We start from the raw sequence: 15,375 nt of genomic DNA on the forward strand, positions 1-15,375 counted from the left end.
TTTAACTATAAAACTGTGTGCACTGATGGCTGAAGAAATTCCCATTTTAGTGTAATGGCTCATATTGTTGAAAAACTCCAGTAAAGATGATGAAAAAAAGAACAGTAAATGTTTTTTTTATTATAAAATATGATTAACTTTTCACATGATTGGGCCATATGAAAGAGATGGGAGAGGAAAAGGTAATTTAAAAAATAATTAAAATTGATATTTGCAAAAGGTTTATTACCTTGATTTTTAATAAGGTTTTCTACTAGCTGCTCTACTCCCTGCTGTTACAGATTTTTCTGCTAGAAATCAGTCATAGATTTTAACAGTAATTCACCTGTCACCAGGAATTTTAATTGTCAGTGTGATCATTTATTAAAAACCAGAGGTTGATCTGCCTTCTGCTATGCAGGGTGCAGTTCCATAGATTCAAATTAAAGAAATTGTGCAAGCATGTCTTACACAATAGAAATAATACCGCAGGAAGAAAAACTGCTGTGTATAGATAATTCTCTAGTGCTAGTAATGCTGAATGTGCAGATACCAGGGAGGGGGGTCTAGTACTATGGGCTATGGCATAGGCTGCCTTGGAGGAACTTCTTTTGTGCCACTAGGGATATTTGAAAAGTCTTTTCACTGGAGGAGACTGTGTACTAAACAAGAAAAGGGACTTTTAAAGAAATTGCCCTGTATCCCAGCTCTGCTCAAGGCAGCTATGGGGCAGAGCTGGATGGGGACAAATTCTGCTCTCCTGAAGTAGCAAATGTTTGGGCTTGGGATATGAAATCCACAAACTGATCTAAGAGACCACATGGCTAAGTGTATATAGATTGTCACTGATAAAGCCTGGAACTAAGGGTTTTTTTTCAGTGATGAAAATAAAACAAACCAAACCAACCCATAATGGATAGAAAAATCAGTAAAATAGGTTATAGTAAATAGTAAATAAGAATTACTGTTTAATATTAAATAGTAATAGTAGATTACTATTTAGTAATTTATGAATTAGCAAATTGAATAGTAAATAGTAATTGAAGAGTGAATCAAGCATTTTCTAGTCTTTTCCTTTAATCATGGAAAAATACTGTTTCACATTTTCCTATATGAATTAATATTTAAAATATTATTTTAGTACCAAACCTACGTGTGTAAAGAAACATGAACACTTAGCTCTTGCCAACAGTGGCCATTCTCCTCCTTAACTTTACTCAAGGCACCTGTTTGAGTCACTATCTCTAAAAGGGTACTTTGCTGTGAGCTCTCTACCATTAGAGGAGGGAATTACAGCCTGAGATGCTCTGAGGAAGACGTGTATATCCATCTTCACTGGCCCTAGAAGGAATTCAGGTCATTAAAATTTGAACTTGTATAGCTCAGATTTTATAAATGTTGGTCATTGTAGCCACCTTTTGGGCTCCAGACTCTGTGGATCTGTATTGAAACTTTTATGCTCTACATTTTCCACCTCTTTCCTGTAAGTTCTCCTCTGTGATGACAGGAAAAAGGAAGAGAGAATGCAAGAATATATAGGTGAATTTTTTCTTACAATTCTCAAGACTATGCATCTTTATACACAGTGATGGCTTAATGAAAACTGTGCAAGTAGTCTTGAGTGCAGAATATCTCTCTGCTAACTAATGAACAGAGAAACTAGCAAGCACATCCAGCCATACAAAGACTGAGATTGACTCTGAAGCTTGTTAATTTATGGAGATTACTGGTCCCTCTTTCACATTCTCATTACAACAGCCTTACGCTGGTCTGATTCTGCTAAATCAAGTGGAATCACTGAAGTTAAACGGCGTTGGTACAGAGGCAATCCAACACAGTCCTTTGAAGTCATATAAAGGTACTTATCTTTTAGCATAAGTCTCTGTACCTGTGGTTGTTATAATTTTCTGTAGAAAAGGCTTCCTTTCATTATGGACTTGGTGGAGTGCTTTCTAGAACCAGAAATCTGCATTGCAATAGAAGGAGGATATTGAATGCAAAGAATTAAAGCACAAGTTATCAATAAATGTGTATGCAAAGGAAAAATAATAGCTGAGCCAACAGCTAGAAGAGCTGCTACTCAACATCATCTACCAAGAACCTTCTTTTTGAGGTTTCCTTTCACCAGAGATCCCCCCACATCTAGCAGAGGGGATTATTTAGGCACTAAAATACGACCACCCTATGAAATAGAGTAAAACTTATCTCATGTCCTGAATTTACCAAGTTTTGTGTAGCAGGATATTTAAACTGCAGGGTTTAAGACATCCCTCCAGCAGAGGTTTATGTTAGGCTGGCAATGTTGATACTCAAATAAAAAATACTACCCTGCCGTGTGATGTGTCTGGAGCCTGCAGAATACAGAATGAGTTCAAAAAGCCGCTTCCCTCTTCACCTTTGGACACTAACCAGGTTTACATTTTCCTTTCTGTTAGTGGACACTCTTTTTTGTTGTTCTTTTTTATTCTTTTGTGCTTCAATAGGTTTTTCTTCAGTATACAATGAGGCTAGGTTCACACACACTTGGATGACTTCCAGGAACTCAAGATTTCACTTAAGCATCAAAACTTAATCTGGTTCTGATCAGGAAAACTATTTTATTCATGGAAGTGATAGTTTGGTAAATTCTAAGAGGTAGCATTTATTAAACCCTCTCCCTTTCAAAGTCTGGGTTTAAATTAAAACAAAGGGATTATGTAATCTATTTTATTATTTGTATGGAACATCACTTCAGTTAAAATTAAAAGGAAATGTCATTAAGTTAAGCAGCAGTCTAAATAATTTTTATATGATTCCTAGCTCTTAATAAAAACATAGCTGTTCATGTAATTCACTCTGATGTTGGATAGCAATAAAATGTCTTCCTCATTACAATCAATACCTATGAATAGCAAAGACCTGCAGTGTGCCATGGCCTTTCTCAATAGGCAGCCTCACTTGGTGGTAAAGAAAATTGCTATCGTCTTATATGAAACCATTTTAACATCACCCTGAGCTTAATAGAGCAGTCTTTCATTGCCTGTTAACAAGCTGAGCTATTGCCAGGAAGTGTTTAAACTGACAAATGTTGTCAACGCTCTCCTTGCAAAGATTAATCTTTTTGGGGTGTGTAGTGTGTTAACAATAGTTTGATTTCTATCAAAACGTGTGTTGATTATTTTATTTGACAAGCCTGTCTATTATTTCAGGAGGACACAGAAGGTCTCTCAGTAAGACAGGTATGAGCACACTGGTGATAAGTGGAAGTTCCTGTGTTTGTGCTTAAATTCATCATAATTTCAGCAGACACAAACATTAAGAGCTGCATTGTGTAGCTGCTCTGTGCTCAGTAGTCACAAGTTGTTCTGTGCAATATACAAGGCTTTGCTACTATAGTGACAACCCACATATATCAAGTGTGATGGAGTGACAAACGTCTCATAAAGGCCAGACGTGCTGACATTATGTAAGCATTTATAGTCCTATATGTACTTGCATCTGCACAAAATGCATACTGATAATAGCATACATAAAACAGGACAAATGAAGGTTCATGATATTTATAGAGGTGAATGGTCACATAAAGAAATTCAAGAAAAGGATCACTGCATTACTCTGTGTTCTGGAATGGGAAAGATCAATCCTACAATATTAGTTTACAGGAGAAAAATTAAGTGTAGGCTTTTTGGGAACATGAATCAGATTTATGATTTCAGCAGTTGGGGTTATAATATGGATGTATTCTTTGTACTGCAGAATCTTCCAAATTCCACAAATGGTCAAGCAGACTTTTCCCATCTGCCTTCCATTTTTGTAAAGCTTTCACAGGCAGTTAGAGACAGTAAGAGGCAGAAAGTAATACTGAAGAAGAATAGGGGCTGGTGTGTGCTGCTGTAGGCACCTTCCTTCCTGTTTTATTTTATTGCTACTATAATTTATCACAAGGTAACCCCTTTCAACCCCCATGGCACAAACTGTGCTGTACTTATCTTGCTGCCTCTTTTGCTGAGTGCTCTTCAGATAAACCCAATGGATGATACCTATTATTTTTTGAATGTCACAGAAGCAGTAGTGATTTGGCTTCTAAGTCTTACAGTTAAGATTTTAATTTTCAGTAAAATCAAATGGAGTTGGATGTGAAGGGGAAGGATGATGCAATTAGTTGTCCGGACATTCTAATTTCAACTGGTTTTCATGAAATAATTAGCAATTTCACAATGTCTCTTGATTTGACAACATTGTCAGCCATTATTAGGCTTTTCAAATAAAATCTTATATTTTCATGAAATCCAGAAAAAAAAAAAATAAATAAAAGCAAAACCAAAAACCAACCAAACAAAAAAAATCCCTTGAAATAAAGTGAGGATCTGTCCTTGAGTGTTACTTTTTGTTCAGCTTTCCAATATAAACTTAAGTTTTATCTTTTCTGCAACATGTAGTTAGTGTGGAAAAGTTACTTTTTAAATGTAATGATTTTTCTTTATGCTCTAAGGAATGGTTGGAGTACTACAGTAAAAGGAAGAAAAATAATTAATTAACAATTTTCTTATGCCAGCTTTGGGTTTGAATCCATATTTCTTGCTATGTTTCACAAGACATGCAGACCTAGAAATAAGGTTTCAGAGTAAGAAAAAAAGTGAAAATATAAAGAAATACAGAATCTCACAAAGGAGGGGATTGTCTTCTTTTTCACGTGAGAAATCTCTCGAAATCAAAAGGAGGACAGAGCAGTGCTCTACAGTGCCCTGAAAAACAGTCCTCCTCTATATCCTGGAGAGGGAGGATTTTGCATCAAAATAAGGCTCATGCTACAGTAAGTCTCAATACAAGCACTGTATTAGTTGAGACATGGGGAAAATGAGAGGAGGGAGCAATCAAAAGGAAAACACACAGTAAACTCCCACTTAATTTAAAACACAGCCAAATCACTAAGTTCCTGAAATAATGTTTGAGACAAGTCTGAAATTTCATGCATTCTAATTACAAACCGCAAAGTAAGATAAAGATTTTTCAGGAATCTGTTCTCGATTTTCCCATTCCACATCTGTGAAATGCCAGTGGTTGTTGAGTGTACTGCCCTCTAGATCAGGAGGCCAAGTGAAATTGAGTGCTGTCACTGCATAATAACAATATTCTTCTTCATAAAGTGTTTGTTATTTTGTGGGCCAAAAGTTTCCTGTTTCCCTGAGCTGTGGGATTTAGCACAGTAGTGTTAGCTCTGAGAATTTTGTGCAAAAGGCAGTGGTTATGCACTTGATATCATAGAGACATCAGAAGGTTTAACTAGCTATACTTTGTATAGCTTGTGAGAAAAATTTTTGCACTTGTAATTTAATTTCTAGTTCTTTAAAGGCAGGGATTGAAAGACACTTTCCAAAATGACGAAGCTGATTTGCGTTTTGGGAATAAAATATATTTTTGCTAGTTTATGACTTCTTACCTGAGATACCTTATTTTGAATATGTAAATGAGAAATGGCCCAAACCAAATGATAAAAATAGTGCCTATGGATACACCACAGAGATAGAACATGAAAGGTATATTCTAAAAAGTTTGCATACCACTGAGGATGGAACCAGTGTTTTTGTCATCTGGTCCTCACGACTATTAAAAACATGCAGAAGACGTTTCTATGCAATGTACCATAAAACAGTTTGGAAGCAGAAATCTTTTTGTCCATAATCGCATAATTGTACTTCTGTTCCAAAATATGTTTACCCACATTCTGAAATTTTGGAGCCTAGCTTGTTAAAAGTTCTGGACTTCTAAACATTTACACTTACTTTGAGCAGATTTTAATTTTTGTAGAAGATTCTAAATGCTAAACAAAAGCATTTTCACTGAAGATTGCATTTGCTGTAAAGGAACAGAAAATGAGTGTTAATATCAGTGAAGGTATTTACACATGGAGACTTTTCTTGGGTTTTTTGTTAAGTTTGCCTAATGTCTCTGGAACATTTCTCCCCTTATCTTCCTGCACCAATATATTAAAACCTTCTAGAACAGCAGGAATGCTGTATTAGCATTTGCATTGTGTTTGTAAAATTATCATCAGATTCCTTTTGTTCAATAGATCTCATACGATCTCTCTGAATAGCTGAAGAAATTAAATCAGCTTGCTGGCTGCAAAAGGGAAAGATTTGCTGGGAATCAGAGGGTGGCCCTAGCAAAAGAATAATTCTAGGGAGTTTGAATCCAGATCAAATTACAATCTCAAAAGTGTGGGGAACACGGACAGACATAGGAGCTCTGTCTTCTGAACTGGACTGAATCCCTTTATTGAAATCTGCTGTGCTAATTACTTAAGAAATCTCTTTTAGATTGCTTTTGACTGCATGCAGGTGAAGCTTCATTAATAAAATCGAAAAAAAAGCCCCCATTGTAGTTTCAAGTACTTTGTGGTCAGTCTGTGGTTTTTGCTGCTTTATGCATTAATCTGTAAGCAATGTAGCTGGCTAAAGAAAGGGATATGCAAAAAAATCCTATGGCTTGGAAGCAGATAGCGGAAACAATATACATTTGTTTTCTTGCTTCAGTCATGTAGTATTGTTTAGAAAAATAATTTAACAGTGTGATTAAAAGAAAATATATGCACAATTTAATGTGAGTAACCAAGGTAATGCTGAGGTCTGCTAGGAAGGAAGAGGATTTATTTTGGAGCTGGTTTATAAAAACGTGTATTAATTGGTATCTCAGGATTGTGTCTGAAATTCAGCTTCCTGTTTTGACTTCCATTTTCACAGAAGCCGCCTGTGTGAGAGCTGAATCTCTCAGAAATGCTGACGTTAATTTTTAGGCTTTGAATCCAATTTTAAAGGAGGCTTTTACTGCAGGGACTTGAATTAGGGCCTATAAACTGTGCAGTCTGTGATGACACACAGAAAAGATGTGGTAGATTTTTGTAATAAGGGCTTGTGTTTTCAAATACGTGACACTTCTTGAAACTTTATAAATGTAGTTTCTCTTTCAATTGTCCTCTGAATTCTTGCTGCCCCATGCAAACTTTGCCTGCATGAAAAAAAAAAAATCTGATTCTCTCTTTCCATCTGGAAATAGTGAGTGGAAATATAAGGCCATTTTACTCATAGATAAGTTTCCAGGTCTTCAAAACGAGTTTCAAGAAGAAGTTTAAGGTCCAGCCTTGCACTGACAGGTTGAATTTAGTGCTGTTAAAAAGCATGCTATCCTGTTGCACTGTATTTACAGATGGGGTTGCAGTAATAAGTTCCAAAATGCCTGCTATTTTTCTGCTCATTTTCATGTAAGGACTCTTTATCACGGCTCACTCAAAATCTGTAGCTTGTGGATCTCAAGCAGAATTTTGCACTTCCTATAGTCTTCTGTTTATGACAGTATATACATTAGTTTAATAATAAGAATACAATCATGAACAATGGTCATGCTGTAAATGCTTGGTGGAACTGTGCACGGCTTCTGAAATTGCTGTCTAAAATCAGAAAATTACATATAGTGTTTTCAAGGTCAGCCATCTGAAGCAACTATATTATTTTTATTATTTTGCATTGATGAAATATTGGATTAGTAGTATTGATGAAGTGTTATTGACAGTCATTGGTAACTTACTTATGATGTTACTGCCAAAAACCATACATTTCTGCAGACTTCTTACAGCACAGGTAAACAATTTTACATAAAAATTCAATGATCACCTAGAGAGCTGCTTACAGGTATGTTAACTAATGATTCAAGTATGTTTCATTTATAAAATATGAGAAGCCTTTTTTTTTTTTGTGCTGTGAGACTAAGTTTTTTTTAGGGATTTTTGGAAATTAATTCACTCAGTTCACTAAACATAGAGACATAAAATATAATTTTATTTCAAGCACAAAACAAGTTGTCCACTTGGATGGGACTTTGAAAGACCAGGTCTGGTAGGAGGTTGGAACTGGATGATTTTTAAGGTCCCTTCCCACCCAAACCATTCTATGATTCTGTGATTATTAAACCCCTGATTCTAGAAATGCAGTGAGCAGATCTTAATCCAACTGCTAAGAAAGAGGTCCAAAACCAGTTCCTTGGACTTCCTTGGATTCCCCAGTGTAAAGCTCGGTTTCACAGTCACTGAAAGACACATCTTCACCCCTCAACCCTGTTGCTGGAAGCTCTGAAGCTGATTTAGGTATTTGCTAAGGAGAGATTTTTTGTTGTACTTTGGATATTCTGAAATTGTGTGGTAGAGATAAAGCATTTGTTACAATGTCACAATACCCACTTATAAATCTGCTAAGCAGTCCTGGATGAAAAATCCTGGCAAGCATGGCTAGCTCAAATCTGTGTAAATAAAAAAATGTTTTAAAAAGTTGGTTCCCATGCTGCCTATTTTGCATGTTGTAAATGTTTCTAAAAACTAATCAGTAAGTGAAAGAAAGAAAAAAAGAATCTTTTTTTTTTATGTCAGCATTAAAACTGAAAGGTGTCTCTACCTCTGTATGCATTACATAGCGGATTATACTTTCTACATGCCTTTCAGGTTCCTTTTGAGAGAGAGCTGCTTCCAAGCAGAAATGCTAGATTTATACCTAATCTTTCTTGAATGTCAGTAGGCATGTGGATAGATTTACTTGTTCTCTTTCAGTTCCTCCTGCCTTATTAGCTTCAATTTTTGTTAGGACCTAGTGTTACTCTTTCTCCAGCTGAAACAGACATTTCTTTAAGGGAGCAAAAATAACTTTGATGAGTCAGGTGTCAATTCCGGTATTTGATGGCCACCTCTGACTGAATGAGGTGGGTTCTTGCACTGCCCTCCTGTCTGGTCACCTGCTGAAAAGTGTCTCTCGCCAATAGGCTTAATATCTTCTATGTCCACTCATGTGATCTGTGTGTCTATGTACTAGGAATGCAATTGATGCAAGCACATATGGGAAATAACGTATGGGGTCATTACTGAGTCATGATGGTTCCTAGACACAGTGGTAGCCATCCACTTTGAGGACAAGCAATTTATACCCTTGTCGATCTCCAGCCTATTTTTTCTACATACACCATTCTGAATCCCATAACCCAGTAATGAATCTAAAATCTAAGAGATAGCTCTAAGGTTCATAACACTCAAGTGTTTGCTAACACAACGTGCTGCAATTTTTGTATTGCTGATGTGAATAACCATAATTCAATCTTAAGGTGTTCCAAATGTTTAGATACAAAATAAAGCCATAGTTTAACTTAAGTAGTGAGAGAGTGAAGAAGAAGGCTACGGTATTCTCGACAAGACAGATGAGGGAGAGTAATGCTGAATGACAGCACTAAATAATGTAAGATTCAGCTGGAAAGTGAAAGACATTACAGCATCTTTAGTTTCTGCTGTTCCTGCTTGCCTTTTTGCATTTTTCTCAGCAAGAGAGGTAAAACATGAGGATTCATGTAGTACACTGTGCAGCCCTGGGGCCCACCTCATGAAGCAGATTAAGGGATCCCATTAGTGCTTGTTTGTCACATCATCCCATCACTCAGCACTGGCAAACCTGGTTTAGACCCTTTCCCTTTTCCAAGGTAGTTTGAAGCTCTGTCGGTGAGCCACACCTATCTCCTGTGCTAGAGGTCTTTCTTCCCCCAAAATATGTTCATCCCATCAGGTGCCTGTAGGCCAAGTGTTGAGGAGATAATCTCATGGATATTTATCCTATTAGAAAAGTTAGATTGTAAATGTAAATACATTTTTTTTTCAAAGAATGCTCTTGTGTATCCATTCCTAAGTAGCAGATGATATTTTAATTCAGGTTTGCTGAGGACTATTTGGTTATTACCTATGGGAATTGCAATTGAAGATCGTGTCTGACTGCAAGTTTGGAAAGATACTTTTTGGTTTTTGCTGTGCTAGGAAAGCTGGAAAATTAATGAGGTAACCTAGAACTAGTTGAAAACATGATTGCTTCTATTTATACGTGAAAAGAGTAAGAAAGGAGTACTTCTGGTGATCGGAGGGATTTGAATTCTCGTGAATGCCATCAGGTGCCCAAGTTTTTAAATTGCATACTTTAGGAAGCCAGTCAATCATATTCCAGTACTGCTTTCTATCTGTACTTTTCACTTTATGCTGTAAGTAGAGGAATGAATTTGTACCTAAAGGAAGACTATAAACATTCTGATTGCCTGTAATGGGAGTGATAGATTTTATGTTGTATATCGTGTCAGAGAGTTTTCACAGGGACCCTTCTCCTCCACAGTATTTTAGGATTTTATGGATTGATTACTAAAGCTAAAAAAATATAAAATTCTGTTTCATGACCATTTCTTCTGCATCTTGCCCTTCTGTCAAATTGATATATGGGCTTTAGGACTTTAGTGGAAGGAACTTTGAGACACATGAAAATGGACTGTTCAAACTCTTCCTTCCCTAGTGTAAAGTGCGTGTAATTATTTAAAAAAATTATTTCTTTTTACAGTGAAAAGACTTATATTACAGAGAGGTGAATAAGCAGAGGGAGCAGCACTTATAAGGGATGAAGAAAAAGAAGTTGCACCAATGAAGGCACAGGGTCAAAATCTGAGGAATGCAAAGGTTGTTTTTGGATGGGAAGGGCTGCATCTCTTAAAAAGTTTGATTAAATAGTCTGCAAGATGAAGATATATCCTGAGTACAGGGACCAAGACACACCACTTTATATAAGTTATAAACTTCATATCTGAGGAGGATGGAATTATTCACAGATATAGAGAAAAGAAAGTAAAGATCTCTCAGGCCAGAAAGTAAAATTAAGAGTTCTCTTTTGAGCCATTATTATCTAAAGCCAGTAGTTTAAACCTTCTTGAAATGTATTGGTGTTATGTTAAAACAAAATGAGAGAAGTAGGAATAAAACCCAAAAGGAGTGATCCCAAAAGCTGCAACATGACTGTATTTCAAGAAAGAAAAAAATTGTGCCAGAAGCATTTGAAGATTAGGAGGGTGAAAATTAGGCATTGATTTTGCTTTTGGCTAAGAAAAACCATAAAGAATCTTTCTTAGAGAGTTGTGTCTGTGGAATGAATATAAGGACAGAAGTTATGCTGAAGTAGAGAAGCTACAGACATTAAGTGTAATTGGAGAAAAATAAGAACTTAGAGATAACTGTAAGAAAATATTTAAGGTGCTGGCATCAGCAAATGTAGGTGGTTGATTATGACTTGTTTCTGTAGTGGTTTATATCAAACTGAAATGATTGAGCGTTTGGACAGATAGGCTCTGCCTAAGAAGTTACCATATCAATTTTTTGTCTTCAAATGTTATGAGGAGGACTGGAAAATAGCTTATGCAAGTCTTAGTTTCCTTCATATAAATATTGCAGTTCCAGGACCCAGAGCACTATTAAGTACACCACCACTACTACTACTACTACTACTACTACTACTATTATTAATAATAATAATGATGATAATAACAACAGCAACTCTATTGGCAATAAGAATATAAGACTGATAGCACTGGATCAATCTGGAGAGACATTTTACTGTACTACTGTACATCTGAGAGCCACCACTCTCAGATGCTGAAGGAAGAGTAGAAGTTCTAGGGAACATATAGTGATGTTTGCATACTTGCCCAGCCTCCAGCAATTCATAAGTCTTGGCGTTTTGTTTTTAGTGTTTTATTAATATTTCTTAAATTAATTTATTCTGTGATTTAGGCAGCATTTCATTTCATATTTCAGTAAATTTGATGATGGGCATAGCCAGGCATAGGCAGTCATTTTTCTATGGAAATGATAGCTACAGGTAGAATCTGACATGTACTTCACTTGTGGTCCTCCCTAACTTCTTGCAGCAGAGAACTTTCTTTTAAAGGTGCTGATTCAGTCCATTTGGCTTCGCATGATTTCCTTGTATAAAGTACTGTTCTTATTCATTTATTATGATTTGCCATGTCCAGAAAAGACAGGAGAGACAACAGGATTTCAAAGGGTGACAAAAGATAAGGGGATCGTAGCTTTGTTTTGTGAAAGATGAGAATGTGAGAGATAGTTCTTATGGAAAAGATTGTGTCACTGTATGGTTTTTTTTATATCTCTGTATCTTTGGACTTTAATAACTGTGGTTGCACAGCTAAATACCTGTCAGATTTCAAGGATTTGGTCTGAGAATCAATATTTTAGTGTCGGACTTTAAAACCTATTCCTCAAATCTCAGATCTTAGAATAAAACCCCTAAACAGTCAAATGATCTAAGACACATCATACTGCCCCGGTCTGGAAATATGTTAAAACTTAAGCTGAGTAATTTCTCAAGACTGACTGACTGTTTTTTTCAAAAGCGAGCTCATTACTTCTTCTTAAACCAGCTGGCTTTCAAGTCTATTCTACTGCCTAACATTCCACAGTGTGAAGCATCTAATGTGCTTTCTGAGCATGTGGTGCTTGAATATCATGTAACAGCAAATTTTTTCCTTCTATCTTATTTTGGTGCAGTTGATCTCTTTTGTGGTAAAGACTCAGAGAGGTGAAGACTGATGAGTGGTTTTGGAACTCTGCTGTGCCATCTTTGCTGAATCATAACAAATACATATTCAATGCTCCCAAAGTCAGAATATACTGACAGTCTGACATAATATCTCAAGAATTGCTTAGGATCTTCTGCATTTTGTCAGTGAATGTTTTGGTGAGCTAAATTTAAAGAAGCTAAGTCCATAAAACTAATCAATGCCTTTTGAGCAAGATGTGAGCAGTAATCCATGGCATTGAAAGCAGCAGGTCTGTACTTGAGTGAAGTTATGGAATTCACTTCAGTATTGATATATCTGATCACATTGATTATGAAGTGTTTTTGAAGCCATACACTTTGAAGCCAATTTTGACTTTGTTCCCACTACTTCAAAGAACTAATATGGCTAATGCAGTCAGAAGTCTGGTTGGGTTTGGTTTGGTTTGGTTTGATGATATGAATGCCCATAAATGCTAATTCAGTTGTGAAATAAGAGGGTTGACTTTAGAAGAATTATATCAACATATACAACATTTGGCCTAAGTAAGGTAATACAGGGAAACACCATGTTGAACGGTAAATATGTTTCAAAAATACCTCTCTCCCAGCAACAACCAGACTGCCAGCTTTAATGTGTTACTGGGAATCAAAATGGGAGACACAGATATAGTAGGACATAAAAAGCTGGAAATGCTATGGGATTAATTCGTTCTTAAAGAAATAAAGCCCCTCTCTTTGTAATTTCAGTGTAGGAATCTTTATTTTTGATAAACAGTAACAGTAGAAGTACAGAGAAAGCAAATATAGTGTGACTAAGAAAATATATAGGGACTAAAGATTACTATATGAATAACATGACCTTCTTTAAGTGATCATGAAAAATACAACAGCCATTTTTTTTTTCACTCATTTGAATGCAAAACAAGGTATGTAGCTGGAAAAATACATTGCCAATAGCAGAAATAAAAAACAGTGCTACACTGTAGCAGACATTGCAAAATAGTTCCTGAAACTGTAGCAAACAAAGGATGGATAATTTCTACCATGTGTATAAGTTATCTGAAGAGCCTCTAGTAAATGTTTGTACCTACAAGAAAAACGATACTTGTACTCATTTATTTTCATGTCTCTTAAGGTCATCCTTTATAGATATTGAACAATTTTCATTCTGTTCAGCCTATTTTAGGGCATTTTTATGGTAGCTGCCAGACAACACTTAAAATTAGTTCAAGAAAGTTGATAACATTTGGTTGTATTTTATTCACAGAATATGCTTGATTTATAACTAGCTGTTTTATTAGCACCATGGCAGTTACAGCCTGTTTGCTTGGAGGGCTTTTGGGTTATATAAAGCAATTATTTTATTTTGCCATATACAGAATCTCTAAAACTGCTAACCTACAATTTAAGGAAATCCTGAAATCACTTGGAAACTCCTTATAGGCAGCAGAGAACCTGCCAAAGCCTCTGAAGATTCCTACCACACATGTAAGTTGTTTCCTCAAGGCAGGCAATTTTCCAGTTTTTTTGAATGATCTGAAACTGTAATTCTGGGGGATTTTGTGTTTGCTTATGCATTTTTTGCATTATTTTGTGACCTGCAGGAGCCAAAATGGTGGTCTGTAGGAGGGTATTAAGGTGCCTGGCTTATGTTCACAGATAGTTTTCAGGATGACTAAAAATGTTTATTTTTTCCTTTACTGCCATACCTAACACTCAGCTTTACTAATGTATAGTGCTGTTACTTTTAACTTAAAAAATACACAGGATTGTGAGCACCAGTGGAGTAGGAAGGTTTCCCTTTCTGCTGTTCCCTGTCTAACTTCCAGCTGTGAGAGGAGCGTACAGACAGGACGGTCCCTGCTTCAGCCATTTCAGCACATCTCATTTGCAAGCATTCCCCATACAAGCCTGAGTCCCAGTTTTTAACCCCCTGAAAGACTGCTTTGGTGCTGAAGGATGCTGAATTCTCAGGCTCTCTCTACTCTACTACACGATAATCACGGCTATTGTAAGCAGTCCTCTGCTTCCTTCATTAATGAAACTTAGCTTTTCAATACAAAAAGTCTTGTAAGTGATGAGTTTAGTTGCTTCTGAGAAGTGTATTATCACATTATTTAAGAGTCACCCAGGTGTTGAAGTGTTAGATATTGCTTGTATATCTCCATCCTAAAAAAGAAGATAAGCTTTGAGAAAATTGTCTGCCACCTTATTGGTCCTGTGTGAAATTGTAGGATGTGGCTTAAGTACATAGGCCTACATGGCTAAAGCACTTAAAACACTGCAAATGGATCTAAACAAACCAAATTAATTTGTCTTACAGTCACAAAAGCTATCAAGTGCTATTAAAACCAATGACCTCAAACAAACAAACAAACAAACAAACAAAAAGATATTGGCCGTGAGACAAGGTAATGAAATTATCTTCTGAGGTAACTTAGTTGTGTTGTAATTTCAATCAAGAAAATGGAATGATTATTTGATTTCTGCATATTTGGGAGTTGATAAATACTTCAATTTTTTTTTTTCCTAGTACATGAGAGAATACCCATTTAAAAAATATTTTATGCATACCCTCTTATATGATTTTTTTTCAGATTTTTTAGTCCTAGACTGATGCTTTTAAGTAGAATAAATCATAACCTATTATAAAAAGTAAAATAGTTCTGCAGTGTATTGCATTATAAAATAGTTCTGCAAAGGTTAATAACAAGAATAGAAAAAAGAGTTATTTTATTCTACTCTGAATGTGCTGAAAGAAAAGTATACTTTTACAATACTGCATATATTTTTACAGTATCTGCATATATTCAGATTATCTGAATACTTAAAATATATATTTCCAGGAATTGCTTTATAGTTCAGTACAATTAGAAGTTTCAAAGTGAAATGTATTGGTGTAAAATATTTACATTGGACATGAGGATAAGCCAGCCTCTCAAATTGCCTCAAAACGTTATGGTGACTATAATTTTTTCATGTTTGTGCTGCTGTGAGAATCACT

The 15,375-nt window shown here is 35.8% G+C and overlaps 1 protein-coding gene across 1 annotated transcript in view; it reads left to right on the forward strand.

Moving 5' to 3' along the window:
- GPC6 (glypican 6) overlaps positions 1-15,375 on the forward strand; it is a 753,126-nt gene that overhangs the window by 74,910 nt on the left and 662,841 nt on the right. The window lies entirely within an intron of this gene.

This window comes from Catharus ustulatus, chromosome 2 (assembly GCF_009819885.2).
Source record: "Catharus ustulatus isolate bCatUst1 chromosome 2, bCatUst1.pri.v2, whole genome shotgun sequence".
NCBI lineage: Eukaryota > Metazoa > Chordata > Aves > Passeriformes > Turdidae > Catharus > Catharus ustulatus.